At 38.6% G+C, this 13,312-nt stretch overlaps 1 protein-coding gene across 4 annotated transcripts in view; it reads right to left on the reverse strand.

Moving 5' to 3' along the window:
* The window catches only part of LOC127624352 (intersectin-2-like), a 60,411-nt gene that overhangs the window by 46,294 nt on the left and 805 nt on the right, over positions 1–13,312 (reverse strand). The gene's annotated exons all lie outside the window — the stretch shown is intronic.

Genomic DNA, 13,312 nt, shown 5'->3' on the forward strand with positions numbered 1-13,312 from the left:
TCAGCATTTTTTTTTTACTAGAAAATGTCCTTTGAATTATTTTCTTAACTCTAACATATGTTATTTCTAACTCAAGTAACTTGCTATTTCTGACAAGTTATTTAAAAAGATATATATCTATATTATTATATTATTACAGATCAGATATATATTCAGACATCATATACTGTCATGAAACAAATGACCCATTACTTACAGTAATAATTAGTTTATGATGCACTGTAACAAAGGCATATAATACTACTTTAAATTTAAATGAATTTCCTAATAAAAAGTGGAACTTCTCCTTGACCAATTGCAGTATAAATTAACCATTAACTAATTTAATCATCATCAGTTTTACATCAAGAAGTGCTGAGGCGTACGTCTTAGAGAAATCTATCTACATTTACATTTATGCATTTGGCAGTTGCTTTTATCCAAAGCAAATTACAGTGCACTAATTACAGGGACAATTCCCCAGGAGAAACCTGGAGTTAAGTGCCATGCTCCAGAACACAATGGTGGTGACTGTGAGGATCGAACCAGCAACCTTCTGATTACATGCTATGTGCTTTAGCCCATTACACCACCACCAATGTTTTAGCGACTTCTAATTGCATTTGCCACATAGTAATGCTCTTCAATCTTAAAGTTGAATTGTGTGAAGTGGATCTAAATTATGAGACAAAAAGTACTTCCAAAAATAGACACACACAAACACACATTCATTTTTGCTATTTAATTCAACCCAGTTATTTCATTCAACCCCAAAATATAACAGAGCTCTTATTCCAGTGATCAGTATAAGAGAATGAATATGAATATTTGCTCTAGTTTCCCTGTCTGTGCTGGTGTGTCAACCACACAAAATTAGCGTTTATGGAGAGAAATGTTCTAAGCTAAAAACGCCACAGCAAAGGGAACATAACTGGAACAAAATGTATTCCAAATCCAAAATCATTCTAGTTAAATTATCTATCTATACAAAACAGGAGACAAATTGCAATATATTAGACTATGATACATAGCCACTATAACCAATAGGAAATATCTGCAAAAAATTCAGTCCTACAATAAAAGAGTTATTACAGTAAAGCTTGGTAAACTACCGGGTTTCCTAAGATGACTATTCAACTTAAGTTAAATACACTTATCCAGTAAAATATGAATATTAAAACAAGCACAGAGATAAAACAAGAATCTAAAGCAAACAGCACATTTTATTCTCAAACAGACATGGGATTCTCATCTCATTTATATGCACATAGTAAAGACCTGACATTTGCATGTCATTACTTGTTGAACGAGGGGAATATTATTCAGATTCATTTCTAAATCAGCTTTGTATAATCCACAACTTGACTGATTTGCATAAAGCCACACACCAACAAATATCATCCACAGTACATTTACAATAAGCCTGTTCAAGATAATAGGAATCAGGGAGAGAGTGATTTCTTTTATTTCATTCAGGATTTTAGCCAACTCATGTCAAGGAATTCTTGAAAAAATGTCTACAAAAAAGCTCAGCATGTCAATGAGAGGTTGAAAGGTGAATTGATGCTGAATTGCTTATTAAAGACTTCACTCTAAATTCCATTCTAAGTTTCACAGTTCTCATGTAGACTTGTAGATTGAATACTAAATTGGGTTGCTTGCACAAGAGGAGAGGAGAGGTGGAGAGGAGAGGAGAGGAGAGGAGAGGAGAGGAGAAGAGATGAGGTGTGGGGAGAGGAGAGGAGAGGAGAGGAGAGAGGAGAGGAGAGGAGAAGAGATGAGGTGTGGGAGAGGAGAGGAGAGGAGAGGAGAGGAGAGGAGAGGAGAGGAGAGGAGCGGAGAGGAGAGGAGAGGAGAGGAGAGGAGAGGAGAGGACAGGAGAGGAGAGTTCATATATTAGTATAGCATGGCTTGCAGGGCCACTTTTATAGTAACTCTAGCATACATAATATTCTCTCTAACTTGACAGCAGTATTAGTTGTTGTGGGTCTCAGAAAGAAATGTTTTGTGTTTTCTTGTTCAATAAACTCACTCAAGTTCTGCAGCACCCAAATTTCTATTTACATCCACACAAATGCAAAACCACACAACTACGTCTCCCTGAGGCACTGAGAAAACTTACATGGGATGCTGGTTTAGAGCTGGGCAATAAAACAAAAACAATAAATTATACTTCTATATATTGATAGTTGATAGTGTGATTGATAGTGTGTTTGTGTGTGTGTGTGTGTGTGTGTGTGTGTGTGTGTGTGTGTGTGTGTGTGTGTGTGTGTGTGTGTGTGTGTGTGTGTCTGTGTGTGTTTCTCCTAGGTTTACTTGCATGCAGTTTATCAAGGTTGTTGGCAGACAGGATGTTCTAAGCATGTTGGAGAACTTGCCATAGTTGTATTTAGGTAAATAATCTAAATGTATTTAGTCTCTTCATGTAATCCCAGACTGACTCAATGATGTTGATATCCGGGCTCTGTGACGGCCATACCACCTGTTACAGGACACCTTGTTCTACACCTATTCTATTCTATTTGCACAAGGAAGGTATAAATCTAAAATATATTTTTTTATTGTCACACCAAAGCAGAAGATATAAAATAACAATTTTAAGACAAATGCTTTTGTGAAATATCTAATGCATCTGTGACTTTTGCACAGTAATGTATTCAGTATATACTGTATAAGGTATATATACTGTATACCTGTACATAGAATCAGAAAATCAAAGTTTAAAATTGATTCATTCAAATGAATTGTTTCATGGAAATATACAGTAATTCAAAAACATAAGTTACCAACATCAATGCCATTTTTGCTACAAAAATCTAAATCTGAGACATTGTTAAGACATCTGTCTTTCATAAGGAAAGATCACAAAACTGGTCTGATGGACTTTTGGAACCCACAGGGTTTCATAAGCAAAGAATAAGTCACTAATATTTGTTTTGTTTTTAGGATATGTGGTTGTATCAAAGTTGGTAATGGGGTTGCAAGGAGGAAGCGAGAGATGGGAATCCAACTCAAACTGTATTTATTTTATAACACAAAATTGTCTTTTCAGCACTTCACTCAATAAGCACGCTTTTCAGTGCACATAGCTTAACAAAGTCTTGGTGTGTGTGTGGTAGCTCTCTCTCTCTCTCTCTCTCTCTCTCTACCTGACTGGCATCTGGCTCGCTCTTAAATCTGCCTCCAACTCTCACTGCAATGACAAACAGCTTTTAGCGACATTCAAGGTGATGATCTTTACTGTTCCCATCTCCCGATCTTGCTCTCCATTCACAAATTGGCACTCAACCACACCCCCACTACCACTGTGGTGCACAAGAATACTGATGGGAAAAGAAATACTTTAATTGTTATATGTTACCTAGAACACTTCCTTACTAGTGTCAATATTATGGACAGTAGGTCATTGTAAATGCAGAGTGAATGTGTGTTTGTGAGTGTGTGTAACCTAAGAATTGGTTACACTGCAAACAGAGTCTGAGCCCACAGGCAATGGAACATAATATAAAACCTGTCCTTTATACACACAAACACAGTAACACACCACCCCACCCAAGATCCTGGAGCTCAATGGGTAATATTAGATGCGCTAAATTCCACCACGGTGATGTCTACATTTTAATTCACTTCTTGAAGCTGAATTGTGTAATGCTGAAGTGTCAGGGGATACATTCATTTTTAGGAGTTTATACAGATGATATTAAACAATATCCATCACAAATTGAGACATGGAACTGTTGCTTTATCCAGTTAAAAGAAGGAGCACTGACCAGCACTGTCTAAGCAAGTTCTGTATATACTTATACATGTTATTATTTTGATTCATCTTGCTAGATTAAGTATACCACTATACTAGACAATTGACGATACTTTGACTTCACGTCGAATGCGGGAGTGAGTGATAAAATTTGTCCTAACAGTGACCAGCAGTTGCTGGCTGAGCAACTCGACGTCAGGCTGTGATTGACCTGGTGGTATAGGAGCAGTTTATAACAGCTTCCAAGAGGGATGGGTCCAGTGCCATCGCCCGGCATCGCACCAAATAGCCATCCACCTGGCAGAGGACCATATGACAGCGTATTCAGGACCCGGCGAGCCCCGAGGTCCTCTTTTCTCTATCTCTTCTCACTCTCTCTCCTCACCTTCCACTCATCCTATTCCTCCTCCCCAGAAATGGGGAGTTACCCCTCCCAGACCAACTCCCCAGCTTTGGGAATTGCAAAACCTGCTGGCTTCCCCTGGCCCACTCCACCCTCACTCCCAGGTCGGTGAATCCATCGCCGCAGGCACAGGTGGGAAGTCTGGGCTGGTTTTCTGAAGCTGCGGGTAGCCCAGGCATTTCCAGGACCAGTGCCCAGTGATGGAGGTAGGGACATTGGTCCCAGTCCCCAATACTCCACAGGCTGCCCCCGATCAAGCAGGAACATACCACATACCTGTGAGTATTAAGGGGGGTACATACCAGCCCTTGGTGGATTTGGGTTTCAACCAAACCTCCATCCATCAATGTCTGGTTCAAGATGAGGCTTTGGGTGCTTATCACAGGGTGAAGATGAGGTGTGTGCATGGTGATGTCCATGGTTATCTGGTAGTGATGCTGACTATTCAATTCCGGGGACAAAAGCATAGTGTCGAGGTGACAGTTAGTCCCAACCTCACACATCCTCTAATCTTGGGTACAAATTGTCCAGCATTTACCACTTTATTGTGGGAAATTTGTGTGGATGGGTCTTGTAACAAAGCGTCTTGGTGTGTTTTTTGCGATGTGCTGGCTGGGGAGGCGGAGCCAGGGCCATCTATGTCCGCTCCACTGCAGGATGTCTTATGGGAGAGGGAAATCTCTATCTGGGGTTCCACTGGGGCCACGGGCAGGTGTGTCCCCAAATTGTGAAGACCACAGCAATTGCAGCCTGCCAGAGGCCTAAGCTGGCAGGCTTCTATAGAAGATTTGTGCTTAATTATTCGGATCTCACCAGAAAGGGAGCCCCAGACATGGTCCAGTGGGCGGAGCCATACCAACAGGTTTTTATGCAGGTGAAAGCTGCACTTTGGGGGGTACCGTTGTTACATTCTCCTGATTTCTCTCTCCCTTTTGTCTGACAGACTGATGCGTAGTACAGAGGGTTGTGGGCCGTGTTGTCCCAGCTGGTCGAGGGGGAGCAGCACCCCGTGCTGTACATCAGTGGGCGAGAGAGGCAAGGTACAGCAACATTGAGTGTCTGGCCATCAAGTGGGTGGTCCTCACCCTTCACTTCTACCTCCCGGGATGGGCTTTCACCCTCTATTCAGACCAAGCCCCACTCCAGTGGTTCCATCGCATGAAGGATACAAATGCACAGATCACACGTTAGTATCTGGCACTTCAGTCTTTTAAGTTCAAGGTGGTCCACAGACTGAGGCTGCAGATGGCTTCCTCTCCAGAAAAGGGGGAGGGGGGTGTACTGGGCAGGCTGGATGGCCCCCTGGCCTGAGTCGGGCGATTTGAGTATGTGGAAGTGAGGGCGTGGTATAAAATCATGAATAAAATGGTAGATTAGCACTTTATGAACATTTATTTTTCACTCTGTTCCCCACACAGTACTCTCTAGTGACATCAAAACACATTTACTATAATGCATTCAAAGACTACACATTTTAAGCATTACCTTTACAAGCTTTTCAGGCATGACCAGAGTGTTGGACTTTGAACACAGAAGACCCAGTTTTGAGACCAGCAAAGCACGCAAGTTGACACGTGAGCCGAAAGCGTAATAGCGACACCATGAAATAAAGTGGTTGCTTCAGCTATTGTGTTTTTCATCTCACATTTGCTTTTTATTGGTTAGATTTAGATGTAGCATTTAGGGTAGGGACATCAGTTCTGTTTATTTAAAGCTAGAAAAACTGACAAGGTTTTTAAGATTAATGCTCTGTTATGTAACATTTGCTTTTTATTACACTGTTGGTTGACAGTAGTATTATACACTTACATGTTTCTAAAATTGTATAAATGTTTAAAAGTATACTTATTAAACAATAGCTGTTTGTGTGATGTTGTAAATTTTCTTCATGCATTTAAGTGAGTTCTTGTACATTTATTAAAATAAGTTCATATAAATATATTAAGTATGTATTATAAACTATAATTAAAATGCAAGAGAAAGTTTAGGTTGAATATACATTTTAAAATGTTAAATTTATGAATCATACATGGTTACATGCAGAAATAAACACAGGCCAGCTCTGTCGCGCTGTCTACTATAGTTTTGGGTCAATTCTGGCTTAACGCCAACAGCATCAGCATGTCGCCGACTGCCACATCTGGGCTGATTGATTTGGGCCAGAATCGGGGAGTGGTACCCGCCCGAGTACAGGAGATGGAAGCGGGCTACAGGGATAGGCTCCTGCAGATGAGATTCTAACTGAAACTCTGACCGGAGTGTATTTTGCTACCTGGGTTAGGTTTTCAGTTAAAAGGTTTAGGTTAGGGATGGAGCTTTTGTAAATTTAAAACTCCATAGAGCAAACATTTGACTTGCTTTTAGCGCCCAGTGAACATTTCACCTCCAAACTGCACCGATACGTGTAATGAACCACATAATTTAATTTAGCAAAAATGTTGCCACAGTTACATAATTTTCATGACAACAGACTGAAATTATAATAACTATAATGCCAAAAAAAGGAGTACTGTTTAAGCTTTGTACTGTTATTTGTGATGTTTAGTTGCCCTGCGGAGGACGCTAAAATTTTAAAGCCTCCCTAACTTCATCTTCTGGTATTTGTGCTCTCCTTGAATCACTTCTGTTGATGAAGTCATCACTTGTTCATCGCTGTACAATTTCTGGATGTAAATGTAATTATAACACTATGCACACAGAGGATGCCTCAAACAATGGGACAAGCAGTGCTCGGCCATACTGCAAGCTTAATTGCGTATGTTTTTAAACTTATTGGAGCTTTTTATTCAGATACATTTTATACTTCTAAATGATATCACATTTTTTTGTGATCAATCTTTTCAGTTTAAAAAGAAAAGAAGTTTGCTGCAACTCTCTTGACACATTCGCCTTGGCAGAATATGATACCGGAAGCTTGTTATCGGACACACATTTTACAGGAAATACATGCTATGTGTCATGTATAGAGTTAATTCGGTAAAGCTGTTTAAAAACAATGTTCATTTTTGCAGTTCTGTTTGGTGGGGCAAGAATTACAAACTTCAGCTTTAAAGCCTCACTCTCTCTTTTCATTATGCCTGCTCCTGTCCTCTATCCTTCACTTTCTCACTTAGTCACAAATGTCCCTTTAACTGTTAATGATGGACACCTGCATGCAGCACAGGCCAATCAGTATTCAACATTTCACTCTCCTCACACAGCACATGTCTGTTCTAAGCGTGCTTTGTGCAGGGAAGGTGAATGAGGGCTCCTCTGTCCACACAGGAAACAAGCATATAAGACATGCCAGCAGACACCACATCAACCATTCAGACAGTTGTGCTGAGTGATGTTGCAGAAGACCAAGTGAACAGTAAAACACCACCACATGCAAATAATAGTGGCAACTCTTTTGTTCCAGATCTACACTCAAAAAAAATTTTTTGCAGGTTGTCCAGTTTACTTAATTAAAATGATCTAAAGCAACACAAATCTAGAAAACTTTGTCTTAACTTGATTTCATTATGTTCTTTCTAATTATATTTGTAAAACTGAAGTTTACTTAATCAATTTGAGTTTGGACTACATTAGGGCGATATGGCAATGTAATCGGATTCCGACAATGTGAAAGATCCCGATGACTATTGCGACCAGATGAATATTGACAAAATCTGGAAATGGCAAAACCATGGATCTGGGAAGTCGCCAAATATATTAAACAGTGGCCAGGGTGTGAAACTAGCCCCCGGCAAATGTGACGAGGCTGAATCAAGTTAGCAATCTCCTCGTCCAAATGTATTTCATGCGTGGGTAATTTTGCTCAACTACCTGCAAAAGGCGGGTGACCTGTCTGTCTGAGTGACACATGACAAGAAAAGCTGTTAGTCACAAAGACATGTGCTTAAAAAAAACATACTTTATTATATTTTTAACAGACAAAAGAAAAGCCGTCAATGTTTGTGTCTGATTTGCTGTTTTTTCAGAGGCGTGAAGCACAAGCCTATCATGTTGAGCAAGAGCATGTATAGAGTTTTCACTCTTTTTTCTCTGTTTCATTCATCTGAAAACTGTTTGCAAAAATAATATTGTCTATGAGAATGCTGAAAATGATCTCTGAACATATTGGGAGGTGCTGTGAGTTTAATTTTCTTTATTTCCTTGCGGTTGCCACGCATTGCGAACTCCGTGATGCAAATGGAGCCGTTGGAGACCGTAAATGTTTGGATATGGGGTTCTTTTGGTTATAAAATTTTTAAAGCAAAATCAATAAAAAATTCACGACCCTCTGCAATTATCACAAAAAATAGTTTTATATACTGTATCTCCCAGCCCTAGACTACATGAATACTTTTTGTATCATTGATAAAACTAGGCAGGGGATTTCCATTTTCCAGCATGCTTTCAAATGACCGATGGCGTGAACAAATGTTGAAACTAAGTGTTATTTTATGCATTTTTGAGTAAGATAAGAATAGGAAGAGATTTGTTCATGTTTAAAGGTGTGTTAAATTGGCATTTAAAAGGACTATTTGTAAGGCTGGCACTTTTGGAGTTATAACTGTGGTGAAGATTGCGGCTTGTTCTTAGGTTGAGGATGGACTCTCAGTCTTGATAATGTTTGATTTGAATGCTGCTTAGCTCTATAAGCAGTTGCTATCAAACTGACAGTGAAGCAGTTTCACTGTTGTTACACTTGCTCATCTGGCATATACTAATGGTTAATAAAATTACTTTTACTTGGAAAAGGTGTTATTTAGGCCAGCAGGGGGTGCTCACTCTGTGGTCTGTGTGGGTCCTAACATCCCAGTATAGTGATGGAGACACAATACTGTAAAAAGGTACCGTCTTTCAGATGAGAAAGATTTTAGAAAACTGGCAGTTCTGTATAGAGCGTCTGTAAATCTGCATATTAACAAGAGAGGACTCAAAAGTCTTTATCTCATCCATGCTATCCGTCATTAGTATTAAATTAGTATTTTGTCTTGTTTTTTTTTTTTATAAACGACTGACTGTATAGTAAAGAAAGTGTATTAAAAAAAGACATTTTTCATGACAAATTGATTGCATGGATCTTATCTTTGGACACAAGTCAAACCAAACTTTTACTCTCAACACACAGAAAAAAAAGAATCTCATTGACTTTGTTTATGACTTTCTTTTTCTGCTGAACACAAACACAAATTTTTAGAGGAATATCACCTCTATGTATGTCCTCTCAATTCAAGTGAATGGTGGCCAGAACTCAGAAGGTCCACAAGTATATAAAGGCATCATAAAAGTAATCCACATGACTCTGATGATTAAATCCTTGTCTTCTGAAGCAATTCGATATGCAAAAAGGACTTAAAGCAATATTTAAGTCCTTTTTTTACTATAAATCTCCACCTTTGACCAGCCTGAACCAGTAGGTGGCTGAATGTGAAAGTGAATGTCACTTCCACACCAGAGTGTGAAAGTTAAAGAGTAGATTTAAAGTAAAAAGGACTTATTGATCAGTTTCACACCCACACTTATCATATCACTTTAGAAGACACACTGGCATTATAAAGATGACTTTATGCTGCCTTTATGCGCTTTTTGGACATTCCTGGTCACAATTCGCTTGCACTGTGAGCACTGGAGCTGAGATATCTTTTTTTTATTTTTGTTTGTGTTCAGCAGAACCAAACAAATCTGGGATGGCATGAGGTAAGTTAATGATGAGATCATTTTCATTTTTGGGTGAACTATCCTGAACTAGTTGAACTAGAGCTCCCGGATATGAACCAGTGAACTACAGCAATACTTTTTAAAGGGATAGTTCACTCAACAATGAAAATGTCATAATCATTCACATTTGATTTATGTTCACACATTTTATGTATTAACTTTTTGTTTACAGAGCTAAACAGGACAATCATAATGCACCAGGGAGGAGAACTGCACCACCAGATCTTGTTCTCACACACAGATTTCTGAAGTGTTTATCTAAATTTGAATAACACAAATAGTGTTCACGCTTCAGTTTCATTTAGCACTCTTTCTCTCTTTATCTGTTTCACAGTGTGAGTATTAACTGTGTGTAGGTTGGAGCCACGTTTCTTCAAAAGTACGTTTAAGAGACCATTTGTCTTTTCTATAACACTTCTTCTCACTCAGGTCCACCAATAAGCTATTATTTCAGAGAGGCACCTCCATCATTCATATTCTGGGTAGATTCTATTTTTCCTCAACAGAGGTTTATGCCAAGCTTTTCTCAGTCTTTTTACATTTGAAGGTGAACAATGACAGCAATGAGATTTCTCTGTAAATCAATTGATATTCAAGAGTGATATTGTGTTGTTCTGGATGATGTACAGCCAGAGAATTTGACTCTAGACGATCTGATGACTTCAAATAGCATTCCGAGGACATATTGGCAAAAAACCCATTTTCCCTTCTTCTCTTGTTTCTATCTCTCTGGTAAACTCTCAAGCATGCACACACACACACACACACACACACACACATATCCAACTGTTGGTATTTAGGGCAGCCAGCATCCTCTAGTACGAAGCAAGCAATCCTCTGTCTGTGTGACATATAAGGCATATTTCTGGGCCACTCCACCCTGATCTCACAGGGGAGACTTACACACACTAGCACTCTCATAGAACATGGGTGGTTGGCATTTCAGAGTGGAAACATTTTTTGAGGGGAAAAAAACTGTACCAATCGATATTTGAGAATCAAAGAGAAAATCATGTCACATCGACCATCCACACATATGCAGTTATTTTAGCCTGACCCCATTCAGTTCAGCAGCTCACAAATCATTTAAATAAATTTTCGCTAGTGCATTTTAGGATATGTTTACAGATTTTCACAGACACACTATACAGCAACACAATGCAGCTTGTATAGGCTGCATGAACATTATCACTACTAAACGAATGGTTTATACAAAAATGAAAATTATCTCATCATTTACTCACTCTCGTGCCATCCCAGATGTGTATGACTTTCTTCTGCTGAACACAAATGAAGATTTTAGAAGAATATCTCAGCTCTGTAGGTCCTCACAATGCAAGTGAATGGTGACTAAAACTTTAAAGCTCCAAAAGGTACATAAATGCAGCTTAAAAGTAGTCCATACAATGGTTAAATGAATGTCTTCTGAAGGGATATGATAGATGTAAGTAAGAAACAGAATGATGTACAAGTCCTTTTTTACTATAAATGTCCACTTTCACATTCCCCTTTTGTTTTTAATGATTCACATTATTCATGCACATCACCTCCAACTGGGCAGGAAGTAGGGCTGTCAACGAATATTCTAAATTCGAATATATATTCGAATAGTTTTAAAAAACAGAAATTCGAAGGTGAAAATTAATATTCGAATGTGGAAAAAAAAACGCGCCCGCGGTAGCAGATGTGCGGCTGTCTGCTTTGCGAGTGGGCGTGCTGCCTGAGGGGTCTTTGTTGTCACATTTCTGGAATTGTGTGCCTCATTTTATTTAACGTTAAACAGAAACATGACTAAAATGTAAGGCTACTGTACTGACTGAATAGATGTTGCATGAATAAGGTAGGTTAGATACAGCAGTTTCATGCACTGCAGGCTTCCACTGGTTTGATTATTTACCGTTTCATGTCAAGGAAAAGTTCCATGTTTACCACAGCACAGCTCGCTCGAGCGTTCAATGTCGGTTCTATATACTGTAAAACTTCAATTAATGTTAATAATTTGTTTTAATCACTGAATGAAGCCTGCTATATTTGGGACAAGAGTCGCGACCTTATATTGCTTGCACAAAACTCTTGATCAGCACTCAACATTTGTTTATTGTTGTTGTTCTTTTAAACCATTATCGCAGAGAGCGTGAGGGCAGAGAGAGAGAAAGAGTGCCTCGTGCGTGCGAGCGAGAGTGAGGTCTTGGCCATTAGTTGATTTACTTGTTTTTGTGTAGGTAATACGTTGTCAAATATGTTTAAACTTAAATAAACTACCTATACAAATAGTTATGTCTCTTTGTATTAATTTGTCCTGTTATTGACGTAATGCGCGTCATTGACCAAATGCGCAACCAGATATTCGAATAGTTCGAATATATGTGTTTTTTTTAGAGGGAATATTCGAATGTCATTTTTGAGCAATTTTGACAGCCCTAGCAGGAAGTAGAATTCTATGTAAAAAAAAAAAAAAAAAAAGGGGGGGGGGCAATATTTATCTGTTTCTCACCCACACCTGTCACATCGCTTCTGAAGATATGGATTATACAACTGGAGTCATATGGAATACTTTTATGCTGCCTTAATGTGCTTTTAGGATCTTTATAAAATTGGTACTCATTCACTTTCCTTGCATGGACCTACAGGGCAGAGATATGATTCAAAATATTTTCATTTGTGTTCAGCAGAATAAAGAAACCCATGACACCCTCAGCATGAGGGTGAGTAAATTATGAGAAATGTTTCATTTTTGTGGAGAACTATCCCTTTAACCTTGCAGGAAATTATGTCATTTGTCTTGATTCTTCAGATAAAGGCCTTTCCTGCATAGGCCTGCTATGTGTGTGTGATGTCAGCATACAACTCTAAAGAACAATTCTGATTAACACTGTATGTCCTCCAAGGACAATTGCAATGAGGTATTAATTCCACTGCCTTTAACACAAAGATTAGACTATTCCAGACCTCAGATAGCATCCAACCAAACATTAAATCTTAGTTGTAGAACATTGATTCTGCCTTTTATAATAACAAAAATAAATGCATATTTAAAATTAAACTGCCTAAGGTGCATGCATGACACCTGCAGATTATTAATATTTCCATCTGGATACATCCCAGTTATGGTATAATATATATATATATATATATATATATATATATATATATATATATATATATATATATAAACTAGGGACAGAGTATCACTGTGCTGATAAGAGAAAAGGAAAGATTGTCAACATAATTCTCCTGACCAGCCTCACAATTTAATTAAGCAGGTTACTGCCGCCTGGGTCAAATCCCACATTGTGAAATGCAAGAGCCAAAACAGATTGTAGCCTCTGTGCTTTGATTAGCTGAGCTAGCCTTGGAAAGAAATGTATGAGAATAAATGGCAGTTTTCACGCACTACATAACCTACAGTCTGTAAATCTAAACATTTACAAAACCTAAAACCCTGGGTCACACTTAATAACAGCCGTCATGTTACAGTGTAATTA

This window comes from Xyrauchen texanus, chromosome 30 (genome assembly GCF_025860055.1).
Source record: "Xyrauchen texanus isolate HMW12.3.18 chromosome 30, RBS_HiC_50CHRs, whole genome shotgun sequence".
In the NCBI taxonomy this organism is placed as follows: Eukaryota; Metazoa; Chordata; class Actinopteri; order Cypriniformes; family Catostomidae; genus Xyrauchen; species Xyrauchen texanus.